General features: G+C 38.6%; 1 protein-coding gene across 4 annotated transcripts in view; it reads right to left on the reverse strand.

The window, feature by feature from the left end:
• LOC5568396 (rab11 family-interacting protein 4B) overlaps positions 1-15,515 on the reverse strand; it is a 362,368-nt gene that overhangs the window by 236,712 nt on the left and 110,141 nt on the right. The window contains exon 1 of one of the 4 annotated variants that reach the window (XM_021849278.1): positions 13,744-13,799. The exons of the other annotated variants lie outside the window; for them this stretch is intronic. The gene's annotated coding sequence lies outside the window, so the exon portion shown is untranslated. Of the gene's footprint in view, positions 1-13,743; positions 13,800-15,515 lie in introns of those variants that run through there. 4 annotated transcript variants of the gene reach the window in all.

A 15,515-nucleotide genomic window follows, 5' to 3' on the forward strand; every position in this document is an offset into this window, starting at 1 on the left:
CTCACTGTATAAAAACCGGGGAAGTCAACTGATGTCATGAACAAAAAGAAAACGCTGCTAATCATGCAATGACGATACGATAATTATAGGTATAGCTCATTACGATGAGAAAGCGCAAACCTCCCTACAGTTGCAAAACTGAGGGTTTTTCCAGGAGCCAGGAAAACCTTTGTTCTGAGAGAATGCTGGTCAACGACTGAGAAGAGGTGGGCAATCAGGATATGGGGCACCTCTCTTTTGTCCTTTGCCGGTGTCAAACAGTTGCAACCGTTGCAACACACAATGCCAATGCAATACCTAGGTAATAATGGAGCAGTGAAAACTAGGGGAGTACAGAGCAGAACAAGCCTTCTAAGAAGAGTGACCTGAAGGAGGATATATAGATATGGAAATGAACGAAAATAAATATTAGACAGGCGATTAGAATAACATTGTTCTGGTGTTTCGTATATTGATTCACTATAAGTCATTTCATCGGTACTTTTTTGGGCATGAATTTTAAGCGATAACAAGAAAATGTACGTAAAGATAAGGAGGGTATTGAAAAGTAGTCACAAACATTTAGAACGGTATGATGAGTGTTCCCTTAGTTGTGGGTGTTCCTATAGTTGCGGTAGTGCCGTTTTCATTGATTTTATTACATTAGCCGCAGAACCGACACTGCCAATCGACGTATTGGTTTGTTGACACGCGGAATAGTTGAAAAGAGCGTTCAAATTACTTTGAAACTGATGAAATAGCACTAAAATTGCTAAAACTTTTTTTACTTGTACCAATAGTTGCGGTAAAGTGTTCCTATAGCGGAGGATCCTATAAGAAACGCAACGGATACTGCAACTATAGGAACACAAATTAAAAATATACTGCAACTAAAGAAACAGTGTAGCAATAGTGGAGGTATTATTTTTCACTGACATGCCGTGGATTACTGTGATAAAATTGTTTTTCTCAGTAAGTCAATGGTAGTTACTTCCCGTTAAAACATTAACATGTACATTAATTACGCATCTTGAATTTAGGCGGTTAAATGAAGTTCAATCGTGCTGAGTACCTCCACTATTGGTACATCTACCCTATGTCTTAGAGCAAAGTTTAATTCTATGAAACCTTTTTCAAGCAAATTTTCACCTTAAGTCATGAAGTATAGAAGAAACTAAGAAAAATATACGGATTTAAGAGGAAAATAACCATCATCGTTATACAAATTTTCAAAACCAGAAAATCGAAGCAATGTTCAAGAAAATCTATCATTGCATTGTACTTGCTATCTGCAATACGACGATGATAGATTTTCATAAGGATTGGTTAAAATTTGGACGAAAAAACTGGTATTTAATTTTTGATGATTGCTGATGATTGAATGATGGATTCTTGAGCCTTATAAATGCAAGAAGGTTTACAAAGCATTAAAAACGAAATCATCCATGAAATGACATTTTTAGTGTCTTCTGAAGCTTCGATAATATGCATTAAAAAACAACAAATGGCAATGACATATGATAATATTCAGTCTTGAGTTTATCATGTAAAATCACTCAATCACACTCAAGTCGTCGAAAATATTCAATTATAAAGCCCGCCAAAAACTATGAAATTCGAATGATGTTGTTTACTTTAAAAAGGATCACTATAATTGTACTAGGCTTACAAAAAACCATTGCTTAGTGTGGAAATACTAGACAATAAGTCAAACAGCTGAGCCAACTCATCCATGATTTTTTGACTGCTGAGTTGCGTGATTGACAACTCACGCATGAAAAATTTCAATCGTAAGTTATGAGAAACAATACTGGTTGACTGTATAAGGAATGGACATCATTCGTAATAATGCATGTTTTTGTTAATTTTGAGTTAAAATTTATTTTATCGCTGACGAATGACCCATAACGCGAGTAGATCACCTTTTCGTGGTGTGTTATGGGGTAAAGATCTACCAGTGAACCCTAGTCCTAACTGCTTCAAACGAAGAGAACAGGATATTATAGTAATCAAAGGAACATTTTTTAGTCCTTATTACAATTGTAAACCTTGTTGAAAGTGACAAGTCTTTGTTTTCCCGGTTGCCGAGAATGATCTTGAGACAAGGAAAAAATATGAGTCGAATACAACAATTTGTTTTCTAATCTTTTATTTATTTAGTTCTCTAGTTTGAAGAAGTAAGGACTAGGATTCTGATGCATGGACAATATCGGTGCAATTTCTTGGCTTTATCAAGGGATCCGATTTTGACTGATAAAGGCGCGCACACTGGGGCAGAATCGAAAAAATGCGGAAACAACCTGTAGTTCTTCGGAATGAAGAGATAGACGTTTGATGTCTTCTGCAAAAATGATCCTTCCAATAAGGCCGATGTTTTGACATAAAGTCATATTTTTAGTGTTATTCGCATAAATGACTCAAATGTCATTTCGGCCAAATGACGGTTTAGGTGTATGGTTTTTTCGGCAAAGTTGATCGTTATTTTATGCTGAAAATAATTGCTGAAGACGTCAAATTTGCAACCCCTACTATTTTTTGAAATATTGACACTTTAAAAAAAATGTACTTAAAATCGAAATATTTAAGTTTTGCTTGTAATTTTTCAATTAAAATATCATATATCGCCTATGACTATGTGAATAACTAACATAAAGCAGGTCTGGTGAAAATTTGATGGTAAAATTGAAAATTTGTTTGATTTTTTTAGTAAAATTACCAAAAAACAGGAATATTGCGTATAGGCCATTCTTGCGATCGGGCAAGATCGGGCAGGTGTTTTTATCGCCATCCACTTACGAAAAGTCAGAACATTCATGTCTAATTTTTTCAAGGATATGATATTTAATATATTTGTTCTATGCGATCTGAAAGTATGCTAAGCCTATAAAAAAGTTCAAAATTATTTTACATGACAATGTAACAGTTTTACAGTAAAAACAAAAGTTCAGCATAATCATGAACATTCTTGCGGTTTACTTATAGCTAAATGTACTTAATCATTTGCTTTTTACATTGCTTGTATGTTTGCTATTCACAAAAACGCCCCATGAGCAAAACTCATTATGTTAAACCATTTTGCTCGAGTGGAACCTTATGTATATAGTTACTTTTGCAAAGTCGATCGTTATTTTAAGCTGAAAACAATAGCTGAAGATGCCAAATTTCCAAAACCCACTATTTTTGAAAAACTAACAAAATTTTGATAAATTGTGCTAATGTAAATGTAATGTAAAATACATAAATTTCGTGTTTTTTTTCAGTTTTAGTACCGTAATCAGAACATATTTCATTAAAATATGCAGTCGATTCTCTGCCAGTTCATCCCTGGAACGATTTCTAGAGAAAATCATGTAGGTACAGATTTTTCTAAAGCATTCCTTTGAGAAATTTCTGAAGAAAAAACTGAAACAGGAATCGCTGCAGAGAAATCCCTGGAGGAGTATCTGAAGGATTTCTAGAGGCATATCTGGAAGAATCCCTGGAGAATACTTGAAGTTATCTCACTGTAGCGATTTTGTTGATGGAATCCGTAGACAAATCCCTGGAAACCCCCTGTAGAGACTTTCCTGGTGAAATCTCTGAAATAATCCTTGAAAAAATCCCAGGAGATATCGACAAAGCGATTTTCAAAAAAGAATTTAGTATGATGAAAATTTATTGAACAACACGATTTGTTACCTTACGTCATGGTCTTGAACAGCTAGATGTTGTAGTGTTGGTCACTTCTAACACTAGATAGGCAAACAGTTGTCGCCTCGACCAAGTGACATGAGAGAATGTCTTAAGCAATTTTATGAGGAACTCTTGGAGGAATCCCCGCAGATTTTTTTTTGAGGTCCAGAACGAATCTCTGAAGAAATTCCTGGGAATCCTTGGAGGATTATCAGGAGGAATCCTTAGAATAAGTCATGTAGCTATTTTCATCGTGGTAACTCTGGAAGAATTCCTTGGAAGAAATTCTTGAGAAAGTTGAGAGTTGCGGAACCTCTTAAGGAATACCAGAAGAAATCGATGGTGAAATCTTCGGATGAATTGCGGAACTTCCCTGGTCTTCTTCCTTCCAGGGGTCCTGAAACAGATCCTGGATCCTGAGACAGATTTCTTGGAGAAATTTCAGGAATGCAGGAATTACTTGCAGAATCTCTAAAGGATTTCCTTTAGATATATTCGCGTTGGGGCCCAGATAGCCGTAGCGGTAAACGCGCAGTTATTCAGCATGACCATGCTGAGGGTCGTGGGTTCGAATCCCGCTGGTCGAGGATCTTTTCGTAATGGAAATTTTCTCGATTCCCAGGGCATAGAGTATCTTTGTACCTGCCACACGATATACACATGCAAAAATGGTCAATCGGCAAAGAAAGCTCCCAGTTAATAACTGTCGAAGTGCTCATAATAACACTAAGCTGAGAAGCAGGCTTTGTCCCAGTTGGGACGTAACGCCAGAAAGAAGAAGATATTCTTGTAAGATGAAGGATTTGTAAAGGATTCAAGAATCCCTGAAGGAAGTCTTGGAGGAATTGCTAAGATATTCTTTGGGTCCTATCGGAACCGGTCTAAAATGTATCATGGCGAACAAAAGTTCATCCTGGAGAATTCTCTGAAAGAGTCTCTAGAGATATTTCGAGAGGAATTCTTGAAAGAATCTCTGTAGGTTTCCCTGAAGGAACTTCTGTTGCTCCATTTGAACAGATCTCAAAATTGCGATTGCTGTCAAAATTTTTAATTCGCCAGCGATAAAATGTCATAAGCTGAGAAGCAGACTCTGTTCCAGTAGGGACGTAAAGTCAGAAACAAGAAAAAGAGTTTTATATTTGGTCCAGTGTTAGAAAAGTTCGCATCACGAAGCAGCTCTCGAGTGCACACCAACGCATAACAAACATGACAGACTCGCGAACGGACTAGCTGTGAGTAAGTCCAAACTCGTCTGCTCGGGAGAACATGCCAAAAAATAGTAATTAGCTCATGAACGTTTACTTGCGAGCAAGATGTGATGCAATCTGCTTTTGACAGACAAATTAATTGTATAACCATCAAATTGACAGTACGCTACCAGTTTGTAGTCAAGAACCCTCGAAAACCATAAGATACGAAGTGGAAGCAGTGTTTTTTTTTACAAAATCAAAATTGACTCTGAACAGCTCTAAACACGTTCACGAATCACTTTAGCTTCGATTACTCGGGAGAACGACAGATGCGAGTAAAACACGCTCTGACGCTCGGGAGCGTTTGGTTTTGTTTTTGTTCCAGTTTAGCAGAAATATTCGCCACTTACCATCACTGGTTTGGCGTTTGGCATGGTGTTAATTTAGATCTGAATGACAAATCGTGTATTTTGAGCTGATGGAACTATATGATGGTCTGAAAATGTTCACATCACACCCTGCCGAAACCAAACCCCTGAAGTAAACGCTAGTTTTTGAAGCCAGCCACTATCTGTGTGGCGCTAGTGCTGAGTAAACAAATTTAGGCTTTGTATGCGCTTGTAAATCGGTATGAAAAAACATGAAATTTGAACTTTATCGTATCTGTGAACTGCTGAACATGATATGTGCCAGTTTCTTCTAAAACATGTTCCAGGTTCCCTTGTGCCCAGAAATTCACTAGAGCTAAAAGAACAAAAATCGGTTCAAAAATGGATTTTTGAGAGCGTTTCAAAGTCATGGGTCATTTTTGACTCTTAATGCATAATGTGTTACTTTTTCTTAATTGATTAGGAATGTTGAAGATTATAATATTATTGGGTTCAGATTTCTATTATGATTTAGTTCGTTTTGCAATACTTACAAGATTCTGCCCGGAATCTCTACGTGATTTTGGTTCAAATTTCTCAATTGATTCAGCTCCAAATTTGCACTAATTCAGCTATTTTTCATGTGCTCTGTTTTCTATTAATTGTTCATTATGGAAGTCCTGCAATTGTTTTCAAAAATTTAAGAGGTATTTTTATAGCATGTAATGCAAGAGCTATTGAAAGAAAACCAGCAAAGTGGAATAACATGAATAAATAACATTTGTCATGTTCTGAGACAATTTGCTTCCGAAAAAAATTAAAACTCAAAAATAAACTGTTAGGTAATTTTGTGTAGCATGTAGGGCAAAATATGTTTGATCACATTAAGGTAATGGGCCACTACAGTTGAACCAAACTTTACACTGAACCAAAACTTAACACTGAAAACGTTAAAATTTGATCTCTTTTTTATTAGTAACACTGACCATTATCTCATTCTGATGAATTGAAAAATTTGCAGCGGACACGCATTGCAACCGAAAAAAGTTACAATCTGGAGCCAATGTATTTCAATTTGCTTTTCGAATCCGATCAAAAACAAATAATCGAATGTTTATTTTGTTCCCGACATTGCATTCGAAAAAAAAATCTTCAACCGAAGAATTTCTCATGCTTAGGTATACATTCGTTTGCCATTCGTTGTGTTCGTGCAAATAAATCGAGTACGTATTCATTCAGTCAATCAACATTCCGCACTGCATTACAACCGTTCTATCGCAGATTCGGTTCTATAAACAACTCCAACTGTGAAAAGTTGATTGAACTCTTTTTTTCTGGTCGTGATTGCGCTTCAGTGACTTTTCCGACTGAATCGAGCCAATGCCAGCAGCTGACGACGGGCAAAGGGGCGTTTACCATCGATGAGCGGTATTTTTTTAGAACCATTTAGGCTTGCATTACATCACGCTATTTCTTGCAATACTAGTTTAGAACCAATCAGCAGACCAGCAACTTTTCAACGGTTGACTAACTTTTCCGTTCTTGCTGTTGCTTCCAGTGCAGTTTTCATCGATCATGTAACCGTTTAATGTGCGAGATTTTTTTATAGCATCATCATATGCATCGAGTCTTTCGCAATATGAATATTTTTTTTTACAATCAGAGCAAAGAAATTTACAAATGAATTATGTTGCAAATTAAACTACTTAGAAAATGTATATTTTTCACAAAATAAAAACAAAATCTGTCGTTCAAGCTCAGTTTTAAAAAGAAGACGTTCAAGCAATCAATAATGAATGAATAATAATGTAGCACTTTTGGTTGTAAACATGTTCGGTTAGGCACGTACAATAGGGTAGTTCAAATAACAAAAAAGTTTGGAAATCCCATTTGCCATATCTTGCTTACTACTTTTATGATGAAAATTTTAATCGTTACAGGACCTTTACATTCATATGTAACTGAGAAATAGCACAAACATTTATGGATATCTCTTCTCCTATCTGTTGGTTTAGTTTGCTTTCTTCAGCAACTTTTTTTTTCTATAGTATAAAAAAAAGGTTGAGGCTTAGAGATAAGTTTCCAATTACATAGAAATACTACATCCTTAGTAATTTCCATGTAAACATACATCGCTTTATGGCCACATTCACCACCAAAATGGTTGAACATTTGTTATAACTCTACTTATCTTTATCATTGAGATTGTAAGGAAGATATACGAGGTAAAATTTCCAAACTTGTTTGTAATTTGAACCGCCCTTATATACATATGCTAAGGCACGTCGGTTCAACCGTACCTTGTCATCGTCGAATTCGGTCGTCTGCTTTTCGTTCAATATTATGCAATTGAAATAACTACCACATGCTAGGAATGTGAGCTCGAGTTTTTCATATTTTGCTAAGCACCCATAACGAAGGATCGCCACGCGGCAGTTGTGATATTTATGCTCCAATGAGACACAAGCCGCCAAATGTGATGTAAATTCACGCCATCGAACAGCCTTCATATGTTATTGAATGGATCTGAATATCAGACGAGTAGAACACGGAGAAATTTACCAAATGTACGCCAATTTCCTGTAACCAATCCGCCTTGTTAATGGTGATACGCCCACGAAATTAATACCATTCATCGTTTTTCGAGAGTCGAGTAAATCTCTGATTCCGCCCACATTGAATTGCCTGGAAGAAAGTGTACGCTTAGCATTCATCATAATAACGCTTCTTGCACCACTGCGTAAATTGTAATTTAATTACTCGACGATCATCAATTCTGATGAGATCTGTGTTTTTTTTTGCACAGGGCATTTGAATCTCGGTAGCATTTTTACAGCGTATTTAATTTTCTGCGCTTACGTTTCGGTCTCAAGTTGGTTAGAAAGAATGGGACATGATTTATTACTCAGGCAAATCTTGGTTTATTGCGAATGAGCAGTGATGAGCGTACAAAGATACAACAGATAGTGTTCAGCGAAACTGCAAAATTTAGTGCATCATTAGCATTTAGATGAAACGCCTTTAGATTATAAGTGTAAATGAACGAAGCAAAGGGATATAAAATTTCATGCTTCGCTCGGTGTTGTGCATTACATAATTGATCAGTCTATCAGTCTATCAGGATATTGTTAAACAATAGACAAGTATTTAATCGAACAATACGGTGCCATTGATATCTGGCGCGAAAGTGACGGTAGTGAATTATCGTAGGAGGTACACCAAAATTCAACCGGTAAATTTAAAAACGAGCGTAAAAAAAGGGAACTCGAAACACTTATGGTCCGACGTACAATTATGTTTAAGACATACATGAAACGAGTAAACGGAGTGATCGTTGTCTATCCTTCGAAATAGACACAATAAATGTGACCGAAACGTCAGGTGTAGAACGGAAATCCGTTTATGATTCCTAGAGACTGATAGCCGAAAACCCCAAAAACATAACCTCCATCACTGTCGATTCCTGTACGGTGCCAGTAAAGATTGACAATTATTTTGACTTCCTTGAACAAAGTTTCGTCGTGTATGTCACATGATGTACGAAATGCAGAAGTAAGGAAATCTGGGGTAATATGCACCCTTGAGGCAAAACGACGCACGGTGCTGTTTTAAGGTTTTTGTGAAGTACAGTGAAACCTCCATGAGTCGATATTGAAGGGACCATCGACTCATGGAAATATCGAGTCATGGAATATCAATCCAGCAGCTATCCAAATGCTTCTAGGGACCATCATAGTAACCATGAAATTTTGTTTTTAGTAAGGTTCCATGAGTCGATATCGAGTCATGGAACATCGACTCATGGAGGTATCACTGTAATAGGGAAAACTGTTTTATCAGGGACTGATAATAGGGATCCCCTGCATACGATTTTACAAGAGCAACTCCAAGGAAAGTGTCTCCATTTTTCTAAAACATTCATAGAAACCCTGATAAGTCGTTTTGGCCCCACCTGAGGAACTCTGAGGAACAAGCTCCTGTAAGAAGTAGCAGAGGCGAAAGTTCACACTGATGAGGTGGGATCCACAATATTCCCTCGAGAACTTCAACTATAAAACCCACACAAAATCCATACGCTATGAGCCCGAACTCTTTTTTTTTTTTTCGAATATACCATTATCCTGAACTCCGTAACCACGGAAGCTGTTTCCCTGATTGCCCAATTACCCTGCCTGACATTTTTTTTTTCCGATAGTCTTAGCGGCAAAGCAAAACTATGAGATAATCAGGGCACAGGAGTTAAAAAACACTGAATCGAGCCGGACTGAAGCGTTTTCCTCCACAGGTAACGCAAGTATGTCAGACGACATTATTCGATACGTAATGCCGAATAGAGGACCATCCGAGGATGAAAACCTTTTCTCCTTGACTTGAGCAAACGTTTGTAGAAACAGCAAGTTATCGTACACAATAGCTAACAATAAATACAATAAATAAATACAAAAACCTAGAGAAAAGCCTCATGGTTTCTAATTAAAATACGGACTACGTGGCCGTCCTCCAGAGACGATAAGCTTTTACCAGTCATATCCTGCGATCAAGAGAGCATGGAGTGAAGAAGAATGCCAAGAAAAAGCGCAGGATGATGTTACAAGCCCAGCCAACAAAGCAATAGCATCTCATGGATACCGATGGAAATGGGAGAGGTAAGAAGAAATTTGTAACCGGCGACCAAAAAGAAGTCAAAACCGAAAAGAGAAACGGAACGAGAAGGTAAGGGCGAAACCCTAGTTATTTAAACGAGGGATGCGTAATACGCCGAAGTTCTGCAAGCGGTGCGAGACACGGCAAAGTTTTTGCTATTTGGCGCAGAAGCAAGGTGTGTAAGACGTACAATGATCGGTGGGATGTCTTAATGAAGCGGAGGTATCGGCTGCTCTTAAAGACAGTATGACATTGACTTTGCCGGTAAATCCATCCACAAGACACCCAGGTGGCAGCCATGAGACTATCGGTTGCAAGTGCCAACAAAGCGAGAAATTATGCTAAAGGTAGGCTGGTCGGAATGTTCGCTAAGCATGTAGGAGCCTCATGAAGCCATAAGTCGTTGCAATGTAATGACTCTGACAAAATGAAGCCGGTAATACGCTCGTATAACTCAGAATATCTATCCAATTCCGACGAAGACTTTCCGGCGGAGGAAAATTTACAGTTCACAAGTGCCCCGACTACCCATTACCGATACTACGTGACGCTCGAACTACCCGGCCTAGTCCCCGACGGAGGATCTAGCCTACTCCAATCGTGGCCTGACGCGCTGTTGTATTCTCACTAGACAACATCATATGCCTAATCGCTCTGTTCACTGCGAGCCACGTACTTACGTGTTGAGTTGACACATTTTCTGCATGATGTTGTCAGGGCCTGAACCTCCGTCACTGCTTCCGAGCTTTTCGTTCCGCACTTCCACGTATCTTGGACAGTCAAAAACTACATGTTGCAGTGTCTCCTCGATGTTTAGGCAGTCACGGCAGTGTGGCGACTCTGCGTGCCCGTATCTATGGAGATACTTTCTGAAACATCCAACTGTGGCAGGAAGAAGTTCACGTCTCGATACTGCCTTTTCATACACGTCAACAGGTTTGGGATGGACCGGTGGTCCATCTTTCTTTATCCGTGCAATCCTACTCGTGCTTCCACCTCGTCGTAGATGCGGCTCTGGCCATCTCCCGTAAGTTTCTGAGTCTCTTCGTTGGTAGCACTTGATATCCTCCGCCAAAGTGATGCAAATGAGGATCATACCGGCTATAACGAATACACCATCTGACGATATCATCCTATAATCATTCGTGACGCGCATTGCCATCAGCCGTAACGCTTTGTTTAGCTTTTCGCTTTGCTTCCAGTGCGTAGCCCCAAGCAGGAACTCCATACCTCAGTATCGATGACGCGACATTAGCTAGCCTCGTACTGTTGCTTGGACCGCCTAAGTTTGGCATGAGTCTCTCTATTGCGATAATAACTCTCTCGGATTTTTCACATGCGTAATAAACGTGGCTGTTAAAATTTAGCCGATCGTCGATCATTACTTCCAGGTGCGTCAATACGCGCTTCGGTTGAATCACATTACTTCCGACGTTGACCTCCATCTGCTGAGCCGTCTTGCAGTTGCTGACTAGCAGTACTTCTGTTTTGTGGTGAGCTATCTGCAGTTTGACTATGCTCATCCAGCCCTCGATTGCGTCAATTGTTTTCATAGGCGACATCTCCACTTCTTCCAGCGTCTCGTTAGTGACGCAAGTCATCCGCAAAACCATAAACTGCATTTGTGACAATCCGCGCTCACTCTCCGTGCACATCGTCAGCCTGTTAAGGATGATTCTTTCAAGGTGTTAGTCCGAGCGTATCCAGCATGCAAATGAGCCTAAACGAGGCGTGGTTTCCCAGTGGCTTCCCTGGCTTTGGTAGCAGTACCAGTTTCTGGATCTTCCATATTCCTGGAAAGTTTCCTTCGTCAAGACACTTCTGCAACAGCTTCCTGAGCATGTCCAGATATACCAGGATGGCAGCTTTCAGCACCATGTTCGGTATTCCATCTGAACTAGGTGCTTTCTTAGATTTTACTCGTTTCGCCGCTTCCACAAGCTCGTCGTTAGACACTTGCCGGTCCTTAGCGATTGCTTCTGCGTCTCCACCGTACGCCGTTGGAGGCCAGGACGATGGAATGTGCTTCGGGAAGAGAATCTCTACGATCAACTTCAGCTTGTCTGAGCACATCTCAGCTGGCGTCTAAAGGCCCTTGATCTTTGTCATTACAACTCGATATGCATTACCCCACGGATTGGTGTCTGCATCTCGGCACAGCTCATTGTAGCAATTAGACTGACGTAGCTTGATCTCCCGTTTGAGTGCAGTCTTAGCTTATCGAAAAGCCGTCCTCAGTTCCCTTCTCTCCATTTCTGTCCCTGCTCTCTGAGCCCGCACTCTAGCTCTGAGACAAGCAGCGCGAAGCGAGCTGAGCGTATCATTCCACCAGTAAGCTGGTCGCCGTATGTTCCTCGGCTCCAATTATCACGGCATATTTGCGTCACAAGCCGTTACCATCTTTTGTGTTAGCTCGTTATCGCCGTCTTGACGAATTGCCTTAACGAATAGCGTCTTGTTAATGGCTTTCGTTTTACACTTCCACTCGCTAGTTATTCTTCCCATTGTTAACGCCGTGTTCCGTTGATCGCTGCGGTAGCGTATCCCTTGATGGTCGCTATGGCTATATCCCTCACAAACTCTCCAGTTTATGTTTGCCGACTATGCAGGACTGCAAAACGTAACGTCAACGATGGATTCCCTTTTGTTGTAACGTCAACGATGGATTCCCTTTCGAAATGTGCTTACGGAGCCTTCATTGCACAATAGTACATCTAGCTCCGCTAAGGCTAAGGCTAGGCATTAAGGTACTGTTGCCCCACACCACAGCCCAGGCATTGAGTTTCCTGCGATGATCCGTCCAACTTAACTCGGCGGTGCATAACAACTGCCATACAACGACATCGTTGATTTTGGCGATGAAGGCTTCACCTAAATTGTCCACCACTTCATGGATATAGAATCTACCCATAATATGTATTAGATAGATAGAGAAAGAGAGCTATTAGGAAGAATGATACTAATATGCGAAAGAGACGGGCTTGCGAAGCAGTTTGTCAAGGCTACATGTGGTAAAGTGCTACATGAAGTAATATTGTAAAAGGGGTTCCGGGGAGGAAAGGGGCTACGACCTATGGTTCGTTCTCTATACACATACGTGCATAAAATGGCGTATAACCAGCGCCATGGGGCGATGCGTGAACCTACACTTCCAGAGTTATCTCCTGTTGAGTCTCTTTGAGTTTTCTCCTATAAAAACACGATTATTAGCAAAGAAACTAACTGTGAAAGTTTTTATTACTATGGACGTTCCAATATATCGAATCATTTTATTCAAATAGTTCCTTCTTTCTGCTCGAGACTTTTTAAACATATTAGCCTGAACTTATATTTCCATCCAATCAATTAATGAATAATGATTGTTGGCGCGTTAACCGTGGCCAACTCTGGTCGGATCGGGGTGGACTGTATGTTTCGGATGAAGGGAATCATCAAATACGTTAAAAAACATTGAAATAAACAATACATACATAACAATAAAGAACTTTGTGTTTTGGAATCCTTTTTTCTTTAGATATTTCGAAACAAGAAATATCAGAAGGATATCATACGAGAAACTAAAGGTAAAGAAAATGTTTTTTTTTTTATCACTACCTTGTATATTGAACGATGGATAGAAAATATGACTTGACACAAAAACATCGAATTGACTTGTCACGAACAGCAAAATGCAGCAAAATTATAAAAAATGAATTGGTATATTGAAACGTCCCTATCCCTATCTATAACTGAACAGCACCCTCATTCCATCAAGGGACGTAATGTCAGAAGAATAAAAATAATCTTATAAGCTATTTAAAATGACCAATTGACAAATATTCCCCTAACAAAAAAAAAACTTTGCTGAAAGCTGTTTTTTGTGGCTCAAAAAATAATTTAATTTTACTTACGAACTACAGTGAGCGCAGCAACGTTCCAGTCAGTTGCATGAAAAATAAGGATTAATTTACCTGGAAATAAATAGAGAAAAAAACATTGATGAATCTATTTGAACATTAATTTTGTCGGCAATAAAGAGAAAAACAAATCGAAACAACTTGTTCCACAAGCTGACCAATCAACAATTTAGAGGTATGATCATTTTTTTCTTTTGCTCATCATTCGCCGATTAGTATGTAGCATCTCTTAGTACAACATCGGATAAAGTTTTGCTTTGGTGTACCTCGAAGAAAGAAACACATTTGGTTCAAATCAGTTACACAACCAGGTCAGCAGTTAACGGTACCAGTGGCAGTACTGCTAATTGAAATACAGTAATTAAAATGTAGCTAGGGCAAGGAATGTTTCACTGCATAGAGAAAATTCTGTGCAGGAACGAACATTCCGGTATTTCCTTTATGCTGTTCGGAGTTAGCAGGGTTGGGAACGTTCACTTGTTGATAAATCGGTATAGATGCCTTACGCTATAAAGCATGGTAACTTTACATCTTCGGCAAGTTTCCAAAAAAAAAATGTATTTCTCAGGTTCAACACATTTCAAATATCTAGATGAATTAAATGAGTGTTCGAATATCATACGTCGTCACGGTGTGCCAGAAACCGTTATTAACAGAAAAAAAATGTCCATGAATTCGGCACCCACCATTCGAAAGATATAGTATTCAAGCATCTTCTCCGTGAATTTGAAAATATTCTAACGAGGGAATCGAAAGTTATAGTGATTTGAAGATTTTAAGCTATTTTGCATGGGATATTCACATGCTTATAAATATTGCTCAACGGTGCATCATTATTAACTAGTAAAAAAGCCAAGTAACCACAGCTTTGCATTAAGCATTCAAAACATGTGATATCCAAGCATCTTCCCTGTAAATTTGAAATCATTACGTCAAGAAAATCAGAAGTTATAGTGATTTGTATATTTACCATTATTTCTATGAAGTTAAAATTAGGGCTGATTTATACGCCTTTGTTATGAAAGTGTACGTAATCTACAAATAAAAATGTCTATAGGACTGACCCTCGGCATTCAAAAGATATAGTAGTCAATTATCTTCGCAGTTAGTTTGAGATTATTTTAGCAAAAGACAACATAATTAGAGTACTTCGAAGTTTTGGAGTCATTAAGATTTTTTTTCAATCGTCTGAAATAGTGTTCGCAACACGCATTTAATGATTTCAACACAAATTAACTTAACAGAAATGCATTCAACTTATATCTTACATTGAAGAAATGCAGTGTTTCATTGAATCACAAGCAAATGGGTTCGTTTTTATGAATTTTGTTTCATTTCTGCGCGTTTTGTGGGGCAGTGTTTCGTTATGGCCCAAATAAGCATATTGGTGAACCTGAACAATTTGAAAGTGGCAACATGTTGCTCAGTCGAGGTTGGATTATCAACTAGTAAGTTCATTTTATGCTAGTGTTGAAAATAAGTTAAATATGATGGTTCACATTTTATTCATGACAGCGAAGGGGATACGTTTATTTATGTGTTTGTTCAAATAATAGTTAGTAGGAGTTTATTGTAGAAATTAATTTTGTTTCATGTTTTGCAAAATATGTAAATGCATCAAGCCTTCTATTTTGTTTAGTTCCTAGAATCATTGGATACTATGAGCGTCTGCTTTTCCTTTAGATACTGATAGATTACTTTTTGAATTGATGCTGCATGATTTGCATCATGCGAAATCTTTGAATAGTTCGTCATCAAAGGTATCG

The sequence above is a fragment of the Aedes aegypti genome, chromosome 3, assembly GCF_002204515.2.
Source record: "Aedes aegypti strain LVP_AGWG chromosome 3, AaegL5.0 Primary Assembly, whole genome shotgun sequence".
Classification (NCBI taxonomy): Eukaryota; Metazoa; Arthropoda; class Insecta; order Diptera; family Culicidae; genus Aedes; species Aedes aegypti.